The sequence below is a fragment of the Protopterus annectens genome, chromosome 15.part0, assembly GCF_019279795.1.
Source record: "Protopterus annectens isolate FY-2018-M chromosome 15.part0, PAN1.0, whole genome shotgun sequence".
NCBI classification, from domain to species: Eukaryota; Metazoa; Chordata; order Ceratodontiformes; family Protopteridae; genus Protopterus; species Protopterus annectens.
Window position 1 is genome coordinate 714,160,966 of NC_056749.1, and position 20,046 is coordinate 714,181,011.

Sequence of the window (20,046 nt, forward strand, 5' to 3'; positions counted from 1 at the left end):
TAATAAATTCAAGAAAAAACACATAAAAGTCCATTTGCTTTTTCCTGCCAAACTTAAAATAAAATATTTCAGCCTGATGAATCTAAAAACATTTGGAGATTTAGACACTGCATCATCTTTCCTAAAATCAAAGAATATAATAGATCAAATAGAAGATATGGATTGGAATAATAGCTCCTTGGAATGACAAGCTGAAAGTAATGGCTGGAGAACTAATGAGAAAAAAAAGAAACTGAAGGAATAGGGATTTTTCTGTTTAATCTTAACATCAGTTTACCTAACAAGCAGTTTTATCTCTAATATTGCATAATCATTTTTTATGTCTTTCTTATACATCCTTTAACCAAAGAAGGAAGCCCGGATGCATAATTCACTAAGGTAAATAGTCTTTTTTATTTCTATTTAAATCAGTTTATTTATATTTATTCTTTATCCTGACACTTAAAATTAGTATTTGTATATCAGAACTGGGTGTGGTTTATATACCTTTCTGTGATTACTAGTCCTTATATGTAATAACTATAATTTTATTATTTTTTCATATATGTGTACCTTAGTGACAGTTATGCATGCAGGTTTTTTATGCCTACATTTCCATATAATCACAATTTTATCTTAAGCATCTTATTGCTCATAATGAAATTAATTAATTATTTTGAGTTAGCTTTACTTTAACATTTAAAGTTTCTGCATGCAGCCTTTGGAAAGTACTATTCTGTCATATGTTATTAATGCTGGGTTGCATAGATGTTTCTTCTGTACTGGATGTATGAATGTCCTACAGGAAACTGTGTTTTTGATAATATTCATGTAAATATGAGAGATTTTTACTCTTTAGCATGATGGTTGGTTTGTGGGACTCTGCAGTTGGTTTAGCAACCTATTAGAGTTATAGCGTTTTTGAAACAGTTGGGATATGGAGGTTGGTTGTATTGTCCATGTTAAATTTTGTTTCTACAGTAATTATGTTGTGTTTTGCTTTAGTATGGCTGCTCGTTGGAGCTTTCTATGGTGTCTGATCTGCTTTTGTGGATGCGACAGCTGGGGGTAGTGTGGTGGTCTTATTGATATCACTGGTAAATGCTTGGTTTACTTGACAAATCATTTTGTGGTTTCAGTTCTAGTTAACTCCGAGGGTACAGTGCTCGAGCATCTGTTGTTTGTTGCTGAAGTTTCTCAGTTTTTACTGTTTTGCCAGTCTGAATTTCCCACCATGATCACAAGCTTACTGATGTAACAGCTTGGTTTTCACATCCATGTCTAGGAAAAGACCAGAGTGGCAGAGTACGGGGTAGTTTTTTTTTTTTTTAAGTTAAGCAATGTTTTAACTTCTTGTCATGTGTTACATCCTTAGCTATCAGTTATCTTGAATGCTGATGGCTGTTTGGGGGACACATGGTCAAACATAACGGTGTTATTTGCAAGCGGATTGAGGGTGGGCAGTACATTGTTGTCTGCTTCTGTTGTATTGTGGGATAGTATGTTTTATGAAGATATGTCAATGTCTTGGATTTGGAACAGGCTGCGGACTTGAGGGTGGGCAGTACATTGTTGTCTGCTTCTGTTGCATTGTGGGATAGTATATTATATGAAGATATGTCAATGTCTTGGATTTGGAACAGGCTGCGGACTCTTGTTTATGGTGGAGTTTATCGGTTATAGCCGTCAGTGTTGCTGTTTTGTTACTTCCACCCCCGTACCAATAAAACTTTGCCTCACTGTATATCTCTTTGCCTAATACTAATAAAATCATTTGTAAATTATTGATATCCACAGTAAGAACTATTCAATACTGGTTAAATAAAATATTTGCTGACACAATGGATAAGTAAAAAGTACACTTTATAATTTAGGCCAAGAATATAAAGCCTGAACAAGCATTGTGTGATATCTGTTCAGAATATGATAAGATGCACAGAACAAAGCAGGTCTCCAAACAAAACACTTATGCAACAGGAGCTATCCAACAATCAAGATCAGATTGTACTATGAATATTTCTATTAAATTCTCCAAATATTTATTGAATTTATTTATACATTTTGACTACTGGAGTAGAGCAGTGAACATAACATGGTGAGCTGCAGGCTGTGTCTGGGTTTTATTAAAAAAAATAACAATAAGGTGTTTCAAGAGTAAAAACCATCATAGAAAAATAAATGCAACAAAACAATGTAGTTGCAAACAGATATATACATATTTACATGAAGTAGTTTCATACAGGCTACTTGCAAACAGATATATACATATTTACATGAAGTAGTTTCATACAGGCTACTTGCAAACAGATATATACATATTTACATGAAGTAGTTTCATACAGGCTACTTGCAAACAGATATATACATATTTACATGAAGTAGTTTCATACAGGCTACTTGCAAACAGATATATACATATTTACATGAAGTAGTTTCATACAGGCTACTTGCAAACAGATATATACATATTTACATGAAGTAGTTTCATACAGGCTACTTGCAAACAGATATATACATATTTACATGAAGTAGTTTCATACAGGCTACTTGCAAACAGATATATACATATTTACATGAAGTAGTTTCATACAGGCTACTTGCAAACAGATATATACATATTTACATGAAGTAGTTTCATACAGGCTACTTGCAAACAGATATATACATATTTACATGAAGTAGTTTCATACAGGCTACTTGCAAACAGATATATACATATTTACATGAAGTAGTTTCATACAGGCTACTTGCAAACAGATATATACATATTTACATGAAGTAGTTTCATACAGGCTACTTGCAAACAGATATATACATATTTACATGAAGTAGTTTCATACAGGCTACTTGCAAACAGATATATACATATTTACATGAAGTAGTTTCATACAGGCTACTTGCAAACAGATATATACATATTTACATGAAGTAGTTTCATACAGGCTACTTGCAAACAGATATATACATATTTACATGAAGTAGTTTCATACAGGCTACTTGCAAACAGATATATACATATTTACATGAAGTAGTTTCATACACGCTACTTGCAAACAGATATATACATATTTACATGAAGTAGTTTCATACAGGCTACTTGCAAACAGATATATACATATTTACATGAAGTAGTTTCATACAGGCTACTTGCAAACAGATATATACATATTTACATGAAGTAGTTTCATACAGGCTACTTGCAAACAGATATATACATATTTACATGAAGTAGTTTCATACAGGCTACTTGCAAACAGATATATACATATTTACATGAAGTAGTTTCATACAGGCTACTTGCAAACAGATATATACATATTTACATGAAGTAGTTTCATACAGGCTACTTGCAAACATATATATACATATTTACATGAAGTAGTTTCATACAGGCTACACTGAAGCATTGTGGTTGCAAAGGTGTAACATAGCAGAATTACATGCTTGTGCAGCCTGAATTTCTGCAAAACAGGAACAAGTAAATGCTTCAAATAATGTAATCACTGGTAAACATAGACAATCACACATAATGCATGAAAATAGTTAAGTTACATATGTATAAAAGGCAGAGACATATGTGTTGCAATGTACAGGGGACAAGGTTGTAACATAAAATGATTTGTACTTAGAGGCAACTTTGGGAGTTTAGTCATATGTCCTGCATTATAATAGTTGCACTTACTGTATTACTAGACACACTTTTAATTAATTTTAATATTTCAGTCATGGAGTATAATGTCCACTCACGTATGTAGAGAGATCTTTCAACTGTGACAAGAGTTTATTTTCTGCTCAGAGCAAGTATGCAACACAAATGTGTGAACAGTAGCATATGAAGTAGATTATATAGCTGTGCTGTGTCCTGAACTATTTTTGCATGCACAATAAGAACAATGTATAGTAGTGATGTATCCTTAATTATTTTTACAGAATTCTTCAGCTTTGCTTCATAACTGTTTTAACTACTTTCCAATATATTACACAGAGTACACAGCGAATTTTAGATTTCATCTTAAAATGTTATAAGCTTTCTACTTTTTTTTTTCAAAAATTTCTTTATTGCATTTTTCAATAATAAACACACACAAGAACACTATAAGTCACAGATACATTACATCTATGTAGTAAAAAACATAAACACATAGAAAAGGAAAAACATAACTACCACGAGCTAACTAACTATATACAAATGCTACATACAATTTACACTAGAAGTCATGTTTTAACCAACTACTACAATAGATATATAAAGGCAGGTAAAATTAGATATCACTTGGAAATGAGGAAGACAGGTTAGGAATTGATGAATAGATTGGGGTGATAAGCTATCTACTTTGAGCTGTAATAAACACATCGCAGCAGCTGGGTTCATTTAATTATATAATCAAAAATCTCAGCACCCTGGTTATTCTAGACATTGTTTGCCTGTTGTAAATACTCATAGTTTTTCCTTAAAAAGATGAATTGTACTTTAGATAGACATTGTTATGGCACACACGTAGCACCTCTGAATGTTATTGCAGTGCTAGTTTGCAAGTTGTCACATTGTAGAAAATAAATTGTAGTTCCGAAAATTAATTTTTCATAAACTTATTTTTATTTTCTCGTTAGATAATATTATTTTGGTAAAGAACCTAGTTGTGCCAAAGATCATAAATGTAGTGTGCATATTCAAACAGCTAGATTGAAGCCAAACTCAATTATAATATCAATAAGTTATGTTTAGAGAGCATGGTTATGTCATAGCTAATCAAGTTCTGAGATAATATAACACTTGGCTGAGTCAAATTATTTACTAGAAGATTTTTATTTGAAACTGTTTAAATAGTTCTTGCCTAATCTATTACAGACCAAATTTATATGAGAATGGTGGCTTCACACACACACTATCTTTATTATTACTTTGTTTGAAAAATACTCCCCCAAATTCAGCAAACATCCGTGCAGGAATAACATTACTGCATGGAAGCAACCGTGGCTGTTCAGCATGGCAGCATGCCATACATATGTAAGAAGGCGTGCTGCCATGCTTTAAAACGGACACGGGTCTGTGTATGAGTGCAGGGGGTGTGTCTCAGAGCAGTGATCTCACAATACACATGTCCCCTGCACACTAGAATTGCTGTACCGCAATTTAAAATGAGCGAGAACACGTGTAACACCCCCAACCTGTCAGGGTAAGAAATCTGGACAAAGCCATAAGGGACAATCGTCCCTACAAAGCCATAAGGTTGATAGAATAACAGGTTTAGCATAACCACATAGTGCACACCTCCCAACCAGTCAGAGTAAGGAATCTGGACAAAGCCATAAGGGACAATTGTCCATACAAAGCCAGAAAGGTTAGAATAACAGGTTCAGCATTAGCATGGATATTCTGAAGGGTAAAAATTAGAAAACACAACAAATACATTTTTTTTGAGATATGCAAAAAAGCTTAAGCATAGCTGCAAGGGTGTGCCCATTGCTTAGCTACGCTTAGCCCAGCTGACATGGCAGGATAAGTTAAAAAGCAATAGACATCCAGCACATGCATAAGTGCAATAGTGTAGCAGTTAGAGCATTCACCTTGCATGTAGTCATTCACAGTTCAAGCCTCACCAAAGCCATTTCCATTTTGTGTGTGTAAGCATTACAATTCTAATTTATTTGTATATTTATGTAGGAGGCAACTTATTTTTCTCAACTGGAGTAGTGTATTAGGCCCAGATGTGAGGTGTTAGTGTAATAAAGTAGTGAAACCCCCATATAAACACAAGTGCCCCATACAGTATAGTCACACAAGAATAAATTAATTACAGCACATTGGGGGATGTCAGGAAAGGTAAAAATAATCTATATTATGTAATGAATGATGAATCAATCCCATACAGGTATTAGACCAATATAACAAAACATAAGCAATGCTAAGCATTGCACAGCTATGTTGACCGGGTGTAAGCATTGTGTACATATGAATACTAAGCAATGAATAGCCCAGCTAAGTGGATTTGCCCATTGGTAAGCAATGCTGAACCTGCCCCTTTAAGCATTGACAACCTTAGCTAAGCAGGTTTGCCTGTGGCTTAGCTTAGCTCAGCATTTTCAAAACAATCCAATCATGGCATAGGTTAGGAAATTGGCTGTATTTAAACCCTGCAGGCGGGAATATAGCTTATAACTGGTTGTAGCTCTCCACTGTAGGCAGTATGGCAGGTGTTGGAGAGGACATGCACTTTCAGATGCAGCGCTGGGGCATACAGGAGACCAAGGCCATGGTAGGACTCCTGGTAAAAAAACATGATGTGAGACTGCTGCAGGACCAGTACCAGAGCTCCCAATATAAAGCAGAAGCCTGGGAAAGTCTCGCTCATGATCTCACCAGTGCCACTGGTATCCCTTGGACTGGTGAGCAGGTCTGGCACCACTATGCCAATTTGAAACAGAGGAAGAGGGAGCTTTTGGTACAGTGGGGTCTAAGAAGCAAGAGACGGGGGAGATGTCCCAGCAGTGTGTAAGTATTCATAAGTAATGTATATAGCATGTCGTGTAAATGCGTATTGCTGTAGTATCATAGCTATAATTGTTTACCAAAGTCCAGCCTGTGTATGTGATGGACAGGTATGCATAAATATGTCTCTGTTTTCATTACAGCTGCAGCTGAATGGGCTGTGAACCAGGAAGCCCATGCCAGTAGGTTGCAAAGGCTGTGTTGCGAGGCTGGTGAGTAACAATCCTGCTTGTAGTCATCATACCAAATAAATATAAAGGAGTAAAATGTCACCTGGCACTATTAAAATGTGTATGTTTTGTACTGAATAAACCAGACAACATGACAGTAATAGTCCCATATAGGTCATATTTAAATAAAAGTGTAACTGCCTGACAATAAAGTTCTAAATCCTGGACTGGTTGTGTTTACTCTGGTATTGTATGGCCTCACATGTTGCATTCACCAAAATCTGGTATGTGAATAGTACTGTTGTGTCAACTGTTTCTCACACTGTGCTAAATAAAAAATATGTCTAGGAATGTCTGTATAAGAATGTTGTAATTACAAGGTCAAATTGTACAACCAAGAGAGATTTAGAAAACACTGAAGGAAAAGACAGTAGTTTCTCAATAGCTCACTCTGATGAAACACAAATTATTGCTCTTTTAGCAGACACAGGCATGGTTCAAATCTCGGGAGTAGTAGTAAGCTGCATGCAAGCATAATTTTAACTAGGAATCAGGGAATATGTGTAGAAACATTCCCACCACAGGTCTACCAGGTAAGAGAAGTAGAATGTAGCTATAAGGCAGTTGAAGTATATACTGTGTACAAACATACTACTGCCCAAACCAAGGCCATAGGGTATTGTAATAATACCTGTAGAGTAATGATTAGAGCAATGACCATTAAAATTGTGAGTACTGCAATAATATATACAAGTTGTTAATTGACATCCCCCCCCCACCATATCTGCAACAATAATCTAAACACACAAATCAATGGATATGTTTTACACCGCACCTACTGTTGGGACATATGTCCTATTGTTCAACAAATATTGAAATATGTTTCTAGTAATGTTCCATGTTGAAATACTATCATTGGTGGCCTGTTGCTATCAATGTAACCTGCATGCCATTGTAATGGCCACTGCAGTTCCATATATGCATATGTTCTGTTTGCTATGCAACTGTTCCAAATCTGTTGTTTTGGGTTAATGGGAATATCTATGCATGCTGTTATAACTAATCCTGGATTGTGTTGACTATTACTAACCCACATATGTTCTAAAACTGCAACACCATAGCACGTTTGGGAAGGCCAGACCCAGTGGACCCAACTTTCCCACCTCATCTGGCCGTGGCACCGGGCTCCAGCATGTCTGGGACCCATCCCAGGACCTCCTCGTCTGCTGGTCCTGCACCGCCATCGGGTGGAACTGCCACAGTGGCTGGGGCTCATCCTCCCCTGGGAGCAGGCACAGAAAGGATACTGTCACCCGAAGCCAGGTCTGGGGATTGATGTGTTGCGAGCTCCAAAAGGAGTTTGGAGATGTGCTAAGCCAGCTTGAGGGCCGAATGATGCAATTAGAGGGTCAGCCTTGCCCTCCTGCTCAGCCCCCAGCACAGCTACCTTTGTGGCTGTGAAGGTGCAGTGGTGACTGCCCATGGGTAACCTCAGTCCCACTGTTTCCATTTGGGGGCTCATGGTCTTCCGACTTCAAACACCCCTCACTGTCCAAGGTGTTTACCCTCCACATGTGTCATATACTGCCCCTGTATGCTGTCTTGTCTATCTTGTCTATATACCCAACCTACCTCACCAATTATACCTACTATCCTTCCCCAACATCCCACTCTCACCTTAAAAAAAATAAATAAAGGACAATCCGTTCCCAAAAAAAAGTTTGCCCCATACATAGCTGTCCATTTCGCACACGTGTCCACTGGACACATGTAATCAGGCCTAATTGGCTACACAACACATTATTGTTGTCCTCACCCCTCTCTCAGGGGTTTGAGTGTCCAAATATACCTCCAAATTCAATATATATACACAGCTGTTGCTGTAGATGAAATGGACAGCTAAGGACCTTCCCTATACCTGACCTGCCCAGTCCTAGCTACTTTCCCTATTGTCTTTCCCTCTGTGTGCCCCCTTTTTCACCACTTTCCTATCACCCCTTTTTTCTTTTCTTTTAAAGAAATTAGCACAGTGGTAAGTGGGAGTAAGATCTTTTAAGCAGTAGTAAGATGGATTAAGCATGTTTGCATGGCACTAAGCAATCCCTACACAGATTAAGCATTTTTAAGGCTAACTGTCTGTAAGCATATTAAACCAGATGTTATCATTCCTTACTGCTGCACAAATCCATATGAGGTATGAGTATGAGGTGCTGTGACCTTTTTTCCTATTTATGTCTTCCAGGTACAATGCACTAGGAACATTTGCCAGCGTTCATGAACCTTGAGAATGACACACTTATCCAATTGATCATCCAGCATCATGGCATACTATTTGGCAGCTAGCCACAGGTGGGGGTCATGCCATCCAGCCCCCACTGACACATACTGAGGAGCTCCTCACCAGCCTTGGGGCACCTGCCCACCAGACAAGCCAGCAGGCTGAAGACAGCATTGTGGAGGTGGGTGCCACCCACACAATGGATGAGGAGCATGCAGGTAAGGCCCCAGGACACATTACTAAACCACTGCTGCTTATCCATTTTTATCTCTAAAGTATCTACATGCATATGTCAGATAACATAGTCTGTTGCTGGAGTGTAGCAATGCACAGATGTGCATATTCCTTAGTATTGTCGGTTTGTACTGTTGATATGCTGAAATGCTGTTTCCACCCTGTACCAATGCCACAGGTGTGGCTACTGACATTACTTCTCTCACTGAACTATTTAGGTCCCTCTGGTATAGAACTAGGGCAGCAGCCTGTAGCTGGTGAGTATGGAGTTGTTTTATTTCAGGTTTGCCAATATTTGCCATGCACACATTTAACACACCTACCCATAATGCATGCTGTACACGTTCATTTTTGTTGTTGTTAACTGCACTATATCACAGTGGTCACCATGGTGGCATATCTGAAGGGTACATAAGAGTCCTGCAGTATACCTAACAACCTGTCAGTGCAAGATGTATGGACAGAAATGAACATAATGGTGGGACAAATGGCCTACAGTAGGGACATGTCTGAAACATTACCCTTATACAAGGGATACAACAGTGTATACACCACTATTACAATGGCAACTGTTCCTGATAAAAACAACTGCAGACCACAATAGCACATTCCACACCTATAATGTGATTCTAACATGAGCAATGAATGTGTAATATGGAATCCTATGTTAGGACAACATAAAATACAAACCTTACCAAACACTGGAAGCATATGTGTGCACACACTCCAAATAAAATATTATGGAAGCAGCTTGTGATGCGCTGACAGCATTCACTCTTTTTGAGTACACACCTGCCATCAAGTAGCATTTTCCCACTCAACTGCAACAGAGGCAACCATGGCTTGCATACATCTTACAAACCATGGAATGGATCCCATATCTGAAAGGTAGCACTCAGGAGTGGGAAAAGTAGCCTTTCCTCACCATTGCATATACCATAGCAAACAGTGCAGACAGTCATCTATGTGTGTATGAACTATGGGACAACATTGATATAGAAAATAAACAGATGCCCATCCAAAACAGATGACAAAACATGTTGCAAATTGATCATGGAGGCTGCCCAGAAACATGCAGCAATATTGAGGGACTTGCAGGAATGTCTAGCAAGTACTGCCTGTGCTGTACCTGTGTCGATAATCACCTGGATTCTGCATAAGTGTGACCTATGGGTTAGGATAATCAGATGGAAGAGTTGTCCCACATGAAACATCACCCAAGGCTCTGTACAGGTAACATAAGGATAACATCGTCTCCCAACGGCATGTGTTGCAATGTGTAATGGTGTCATGAGACCAAGCCTCAAACCCACAGACAGTATTCATAAAGATACGTGTGGTGCACAAGCAACACCTCACTGTACCTCAGGGCCACCATCCCCAATTTTTAGATTGCTGGTGCCAGTGTACACCTTTAGGGTTGCTGTTCATTAGCAGGAACTAGGCCAGTAGACATGGTGTTTCGAATTTGGAACACTGCAAAATAACACTCATGTGTGGCCCATAGATGTCAGGCATCTGCAATAAGGCTGAGGATGGGGAGGGGTGTCAGCTTGAAACAGAACAGTGAACTGAAGCATACATCCAAAGCTCACTAAGAATGGCTGTATCTGAACACAGTCTAGGTTATGAATTGTGCCAGACATAACCCAGACTCTACAGCAATAGTGAAGCCACTGTGTGACCTCCAAGGGCTGTGCACATGAGCTGACCTTGCAATCTGGCAGAGACGGGGGACCTTTGTAGGGCAGAATGACCAAATAATGGCAAGTGAAGATGGGCCATGCTAGTATACCCCTTCCAGGAATAGTGACTGCTGTATTTCACTTAACAGGTGCTTCAACAAACCACCAGGTTAAGGGTGTGCACACTTATGCAACCCACATATTGTATGCATCTCATTCAGCATCTGCATGACTAACACATTTGTTTGATACAGGTCATATGTCACATATCAGGTGTGTGTAATGTTAACAAATGCAGTATTGTGGCCCCATTGCATATCATAGAAGAGGCTGGCATGTCAACAAGAGTGTGTACTCTCCTCATATCCATGTTAAGCTTTGAAGGTTGTCAGTGTAACCGGATTTTATTGCACATACATGCACTGCTGATGATGAGATCTGCAAATCAAAGGTCAGGCATTAATTATTGACATCAGTCCTCATATCATCCCAGGTATGTGTCAGACAAACACATAGGAGCTGTGAGCAACAGAGCAAGCATAATTGCCACAAACATATACACATTCAGAAATGGTCTGTACACTTGTGAGGTATGGTGCACAGTACATGCCAGTGTGCTGTACAGGTGCAAAGCAAGACTGTGTACATGGGTGCAGTATGTTCCAGGGGAAGGAACATCACCTACTAACACAACTCATCCATCACAGAGATGCATAATGCTGATAACAAGAATTAAGTATGACTACAGTCCATGCTGTTGAGTGCCATATGTCATGCATGCTGACTGTTCGGTAATGAGAGGTCTGTGTAATATCTTTGTGCCACCTCACCTGTGTGTGTGTGTGTCTGTGTGTGTGTGTGTGTGTGTGTGTGTGTGTGTGTGTGTGTGTGTGTGTGTGTGTGTGTGTGTGTGTGTGTGTGTGTGTGTGTGTGTGTGTGTGTGTGTGTGTGTGTGTGGGTGTGTGTGGGTGTGTGTGGGTGTGTGTGTGTGTGTGTGTGTAGAAGTAAACCATAATGTACAGGTCTTAATTTACATTTCTTGTCTGCCCCTCACAGGTGGCGAGCTTAAATGAGGTCGTGGTGGGCTTAAAAAGGATTTGGTGAGTTCACAACTAGTAAGTAATGTTTATAGAAAACTTACCTACTGTAATAGTCTTCTTCACTATCAAAGCAACCACCCGGTACATGTTAAAAAGGGCCTAGTTAAAGGCCAATATGTGAGAATTTCAAGGATGGTTAGCAAGGACGAAGACTTTCATTTACAATGTAACTCAATGAGGGAAAGGCTTATTTCTAGGGAGTACCTTATTGATTTGGTTGAGAACATTTATAATGAAGTTTGGGAAAAGAGGCAAAGAGGAACTATAATGCCCTTATTAAATTACAGGAATGTGAACTTAGATTCTAACCTGGGTAGGAACCCCGTTCCTCAGTTCAGCAGCTCATCAAGGCATATACAACATTTAAAAAAACCTGGTGGATTTTTTTATAGTCAAGAGGGATCCCTTGAGAAGGTGGGGGAAAAACACGTTTAATTTTTAGGACGGGGCAACTATCAAGAATGTGTTGGAAAGAGAAGTTGACAATGTAACCAAATGTGGTGTCCTAGGGACCAAAAATGTGGGTTTTGCACCCAATGCAATTTTATTCTAAGTACTGAGAAGATTAAAATTAACCGCACTATTACTAGACCTCAACGGAGATTTTCTTGTAACTCACAAGAGGTTGTCTATGCTGCCTTATGTACAAAATGTAAAGGTTTGTACATTGGGAAAACCAAGAGGAGGTTAAAAGAGAGAATCTATAAACATGGCAGGGACCTTAAAAATCACAACCCTAATAGTGCTTTATTCAAACATGGAGAAATATATCTTAACCATGATTTTAAGTTTTTGGTGGTTGAAAAGGTTTCCCAAGACCCCCGAGGTGGACCATGGGAAGACCTACTCAAATTCAAGGAGTTGTGTTGGCAAGTGAGACTAAATGCTCTCACAATTCTGGGTCTTAATAACAGTGTTAGTTTAAGCAGCCTTTTGAAGCTGCATTCTTATACAATTTAATACAAAACTAGTTTAAATTTTTTACACAGGTTAAACACATTAAATATTATATCTAAATATTTTTTGTGATGTTTCATGATACAAAAGTTGTTTGTATGTTTTATGTAACAACTTAAACTAGGTTTATATATATTTTTAAATTATTTTGTATGGTGTACTCTTTTAACTAATTTGCATTTTTTATTCAAAGTTGTTTTTCATTAGTTGACTGTATCAGGTGATGTTCTCTGAATTGCATTTATATTTGGCTTATTTGGTGTTTTAATTATTCTGAAGAAGTCTACTGATACAGGATGATGAAAACCCTTAATAAAACTTGTTTGAGTTTTGAGAAAGTCTCCTTTTGGTTTTGTTTTTTCTGCATCCTTTACTCAGCTTATAGCAAGACATCTGTTCTTTAATATTGGTTTAAGTGGGTCCATTGTATTAAGGCCTGGGGGGAGATCAGCCCATAAGTTCACTATCCAACTCACTTTGTACATTTCATTGCGGTTCTTTACATCTCCTCCCCTTGAGTCTGTGGCAATAAATTCTAAACCTTTAAACATAAAGTTATGATCAGGATATGATACAATGTGGTCAGCCAGCACATTCTTTAAATCCTTGTGCTTAACATCCCTCAAGTGACGCATAACTTTGTCTTTTAAATGCTGGTCCATTTTTCCAATATAGAACACTAACCCCGGGATTCACGAAGCTCCATGCAAGAATAAGACTATTCTTGCATGGAGTGGTTCACTTCCATTTAAAATAGCAGCCCACCTTGCATATGCATGAAGGTGTGCTGCTGTTTAATCTAAACAGACACGAGCCATGAACGAGCTCAGGGGGTGTGTGACAGCAGTGCCTGCACATGTAATACACCCCCTTCACTCAGAAAGTGCCATACGACACTTTGTGACACAGAGAAGTGTCAATGTACCTAATAGTAGAGCCTGGCTCTAATATTATGTACCAAACCAGTGTCCACAGACACTGAAATATAAGTAGCTAACATTTCAGTGTCTGTGGACACTGAAATAAAAATAAAAAAAAAACACAAACACACGTAGAAGGCAGCAGCCTTCAGTGCACACCACTGACTGTATGCACTCTTGCCCTACATGAATGGAAGCAGTAGGGCAAGAGGAAAGCAATAAAAATACTATTTTTTTTTCTTTTTTTAAATAAATCCAATATTTAAGTGGTCGGTGCGTAGCTTGTTTGCACAGTGCGCCACTATGCTTAGTCTGGCTGAAATCCTGAAAATGATAGTCAAGTGTTGCTGTGATAAAAGACATCATCAAGCTGCTGTAGAGTAATATTACTGCCATGATTTAGCATGTAGAACATGTTCAGTTCGAATCCCCCCTCTGCCAATTTATTTAATAAACTTTTAAGGAATTTGAATGATAGATGCCAATCATATGGCTCACGTAAAGCACAGTAGGGGTGGGAATATGTAAAATATAAATGTAAAAAATACTTTATAAATTTAATGAAAAAAAAATAGATTTAAGCAATGCTTTGCTAGTGTAAGCATTGCTTATTGACTTTCAGCTGTGCTTATCTGGTGTAAGTATTGATATGTGGATTTGAGTGAAGCTAAGTATAGTTCAGCATTTTAAAACCAGCCAATCAAGAAAAAGTGCAGGAAAACTGCCCTATTTAAACCACAAAGGCAGGAATACAGCCATACCTATTTGGAATTGTTCACAGCAGGACAAAAATATCTGGTGTAGGTGAAGGTGTTCACTTCCGAGCGCAACTTTTGGGCATCCAAAAGTCCAGGGTCATGGTTGGGTTCCTAGTAAAAAAAAACGTGATGCCAAGCTGCTGCAGGGCCAGTAGCAGGGCTCCTAGTACAAAGTGGAGGCCTGGGACAAGCTTGTATGTGATATCACCAGTGCCACTGGCATACCCTGGACAGGTGAGCAGGTATGTCACCACCATAATGACCTGAAGCAGAGGGGTGCACTCTTGGACCACTGGATCCAAGACGCCCGAGCACAGGATGTACCACGTGTTTGTAAGTATGCAGTTTTATGTATCTCTAGCTAGTATGGAAAAAGTTCAACTTGTGACTGTGCAGGAGTGATTAATGTGTCATGCCTCCCCATACACCTGCTGCGGAGAGGTCCCAGAATGTTGAGGATCATGCCCAGCAACTAGCCTGGCTGCATCAGCATTTTGGTGAGTACAGAATACCTCCTAATATTAGCAGTAAGAAATCAAAACTATAGTAATGGTAGTACTGCCTGTATATATAATTGTGCTGTAAAAGTCAGGGAATAAATGCCTGTGTCAGGCTGCCAGCAGGTACTCACATATTATCGCAACCATATTTCCGAAGGCCACCAACTCGTCATCTCTGTACAAAACAGGCATGTTACCATTGAAAGGAATCTGTTAGGAAGTAAGTTGTACTGTGTCACAGTGGGTATGAGGCAGCAGGAGGAATAAGGGTGAAATGCCATACACCTCTGTGGTACACTTCATGTCTTCCAGCAACTGCACAGAGGCACCGTGTTGGGCAAGTTCTGCATTCTTGATTACTAATTATAACTGCGTATGGAAGTCAGGCTTGTATGTGTGGTATCAGGTTAAAAAAGGGGGTTCTCTGTTCTGTAATGCCAGGAAGGCATTTACCAAGTGTTGTACTATACATATCATTACCTAAAAAAACTCGGGGATTGATGTCTGTAAACCTCTGGCAAGAGAACTACATGTTTGAGTAAGTGGTTGAAAGTGTCAAGTGAATTAACATGCCTTCTCAGAGACCGGGGTGTAACAGGGGGTGAGTGACAACTGTGACAACTGATCACATACCTGCAAACTGAGGGTTCAAAATAAGGCAGTAACTTCCTCTCAACGAGCCATGTTCCTGACTCCTTGCCTTGTTTGGAACTTCCTGACTTTCATCAGTTGTTACATTAAGGCCGACTGAAAACCAGTAGTCAGGTGTAAAAGTCAGGAAAGGACAGTACCAGGGAAGAGGAATTTTTGCATTATTCCATTCCTGTGTAAAAAACAGTGTGACACAACAGCAAATAGGAGTTTATACACCCCTTGATAGGTTAACTGACATGGCTTCTTTAAAACTGTACAAATTATGATCCTTTGGAAATCTGGTTGTGATAATATGTAAGTACCTGCCAGCATTACAATGGAGTATTTCCAGCTGCTGTGTAATATAGATGTCAGTAGCAAACAAGGTACAATATGCAGGAGAGGAATATTAGAATATGTATGACTGTGTCTGAGTGAACCTGCCAAGAAAGTGCCATGTCAGGGCTACTGTAACACTTAGAAATGAAAAAGCATTCCCCTGTGCAGATCATGCAGGAATAGTAATTATGGATTTCTGAGTTGCACACAGATATGTATGTCAAAACTAATAAATGTGATTTCCAAACACTAGTTTGTGTCATCTCACTTGTACCTGAAAAATAGAAATGTGTATGTCCTGCAGAATGCATTAACTGAGATGAACTTATTTAGCACCGCTTGTCTGCATACTTTAGAATGGGCATGTCAAATAACTGAAACAGCAACAGTACATATTTCCATCAGAATGTGTTTTACTTGCATGTCTGCCAGTATTGTCCTGTATTAACCTTTCAATTTCAGCTGTATGTAGCTGTGAATGTACTGAAAAATGTTTAAGGCTAACAGGTGCAAACTTAAAACCTCTACTGTGTACTCAGGAATCTAAATTGCTGTATGTAGTTGTAAAACAGTCAAATGTGCAATCCAGCTAATGTGCACATGTTTTTCAAACAGTGACACCAATGTCTGTCGTGTATGCATAATTTGTACTGAAAATGGGAAACAAATAATGCAACATGTGATAATAAAAGTACTGTGAACAAAAATATGTATTAGATAGAAATGTTACAAACAGCACCCAACACCTCCCCAGTAACTCAGTCTGATAAGGACTAAGCCTGTAGTTCAATTTTGCACACACACCACGGTTCGAATTCAGGAAATGCCACTAACATGTCAGTCTGATTCTACAGTTATAAACTGCAATCTGAAAAGAAAAAGTAATGTACTGCAACACATATATTTTCCACACAGAGCACACAGGTAATTAAATCTGAATAGAAATACTAGTATGATGTGTATAACTATGAAATGTGTACAATTGCTGTATTGATCAGCCCCAGTCCTACAAATAGATGCAAGCTAGACATCCACACCCTGCAGTCTGGCCCAGACAAGTCCCTCAAGTGTCACACTGTCACAGATAGCTTCCCCAGTTGCCAAGAAACCCGCACACAGAGAATGTCACAGTAGATGTATGCCAAAGGCACAACACACACTCCAGGGCCTGCAACTAATATGTGAATAAATATGTGTAGAAACAGCAATGTAATGTGCACACAGTTCATTTTCACAGGGCCCACAGGTAAAGAAATCGGTATAGAAACAGGTATGATGTGTATAACTAAAATAAGGGTACAATTGCTCTGTTGATATCTACAGCTGTTGGTATGCTGTAGCAGTCCCATGGCCCAGGTAGAGTGTAAGTGTGATCAGAATGTAGAGTAGTGAATAGTAGTGTACTGACAAATATACTTGATAGCAGTTCTCAATTGAATCTGTTCCCTTCCCCCACCAATCAACTGATCCAAACATCACACTGAAACCAACATGGATATGTTCCTAAACAAACCTCTACTGTTGGGACTATTGTTCCATTTGGTTTATCATTGTTTAAACTGTATGCATACTAATATTCACTGTTGAATAATCATTGTTATTCCCTGCCTGACATACCACTAACTGGCATGCTGTTGCAACTCTGAATGCCATTCCATATATGCATGGGTTTTATTTGCTATGGCACTGTTATAATTGCACTGTTTTGGGTAAATGGGTATATCCATGCATGCTGTTTTGACTAATGCTGTAATGTGTTGTGCATGACTAACCAATATTCATTGTTAATTTCCAAATCTTAGCACATAATTGAAGGCAGATCCCAGTGGATCCACCTCTCCTACCCCATCTGGCCAAGGCACCAGGTCCCAGCATGTCTGGGACCCAACCCAGACCTCCATCATCTGCTAGTCCTGCACCACCCTTGGGTGGAACTGCTGCAGAGGATGGGACTCACCCCCCCATAAGTAGACGCAGTGAGGATGTTGTCACCCAGGATGTGGCATGATGTGCAGTGTCCTCCATATGGAGCTGGATGACCACCTGCGCCAGGTGGAGGGCTGTCTGGCACAGCTAAAGGGGCAGGCCTGCAGGTCCAGCCCAGTCTCCAGCACAGCCACCTTCAGGGCTGTGAATGAGTAGTGGTGAATGCCATCAGGTGGGGACATCAGTGCCACTACTATCATCTGGGGGGATCATGAGCCTCCGATTCTCAACCACCCTCCCCGCCAAGGTGTTCACCCCCCCCATGTGTCATATAGCGCCCCTGTCTGCTGTCTTGTCTGTCTTGTCTGTCTGCAAATGTAAACTCTCCTACCAAAGCTCCCTCACCACACTTACCAATAATCCTTCCTTAACATTCCACTCTCAACTTAAAAAAAAAAAGGGCATCTGTCCCAAAAAAAAAAACATGTCCCATACATAACTCTGTATTTCGCCCAGAGACATGTACCCATCACACAATCTAACCCTACCAATCATCCGTATTGTATGATGCCCGCACACCTCCCTGTAGGATGTGAGGCTCCAAATTCTAAATTGCCCACATTGAAAGCAGCTGTTGCTGCCAAAGAAACGCAGAGCTATGGTCCTTCCCTACACATGTCCTGCACATCCCTACCTGTTTCTCCTATTGTTTTTCCCCCTGATTGTTCCAATTTCACCAATTTACTATTGCCCCTTTTTCTTTTCTTTATTTGAAATTAGCACAGGTTTAAGCAGCCGTAAGTGGCCTTAAGCAGGAGTAAGTGAAGCTGAGCTCATGTAGGTGTTGCTTAGCTTCAAGCAAACCCATGCAAACCCACTTACAACTGCTTTAAAGTGCCTTAATCACTCTGTCTCCAACAGCCCCTGTTCTGAAGAGCGACAAAATAATCAGCCCTTGCAAGTCTCAAACCAGGACCCTGCACGCTATAATGAAAGGGATTTACAACTCAGCCATTTATGTTTTCCTAAACATAACATGCAGCACAGTCACTCAACAGTAGAGAAAATGTGTATATATATATATATATATATATATATATATATATATATATATATATATATATATATATATAAAACCACAACAGGCACCCAAAGAGGCAGAAGGTAATAATAAAACACGAGCCTGTAGGTGTAAGCAGCAGCAGGTTTAATAACATAAACGCCACACAATACAAAGCGTTTTCGTCCACCAGACTTCCTCAGATGTAAAATGAAAGAATGAAGACTGTGCCTGCTTATATACCCCTCCCAATCTAATTAGTAGTTAAAACAATTGTTTAATTGACACCAATTAAATCCTGTAACTAAAATATTCATGACAACCTTTTCCACAAATACAGATGAAAGTAGATAAAAACATGCACATTTTTTAAAAGAACTTAAAATAAATATATACATACTAAAACCATCACAATATGTTGGACAGATAAATAAACTTGAATCAAAAACCAACAAAAAGAAACAAAAAGAACTTGCAAAACATTGAGTACTTATTTTATAGTTTTGCAGCTCTCATTTTTAAAATAGGGGCAACGGATATGTATTCATTCAGCCCTGGGAATCTATTAGCTTCCAATAACAACTGCCAAAATATTTCTCTCACCTCTATCCTATTTTCCCACGGGCCCCCCCCCTCACATCACATTGCACCTTCTCTACAACAAAGAAGCCCCATTTTGCTTGGGGACATGTCAGTGTATGCTTAAACAAGGCATTTTTAATATCTTCAACTCTAATAGCATATAAATGCTCATAAATCCTCCTTTTGAGTTTACGAGTAGTTTTTCCAATGTAAAATGCACCACAGGTTTTACATAGGGCCAAATAAATCAAGCCTTCACTATTACAGTTGGAAAAACTACTACTCTGAATCTGATGGTCTCTTGACAGGATGTATACAGAATCCTGTCTAAGTATATATGGGCATTGGGCACATGCCCCACATTTGTAGGTTCCCAATTTCTAACATGAAACAATAGAACCATTATACTCCAGCAAATCCTTGAGGTTCCTGCCT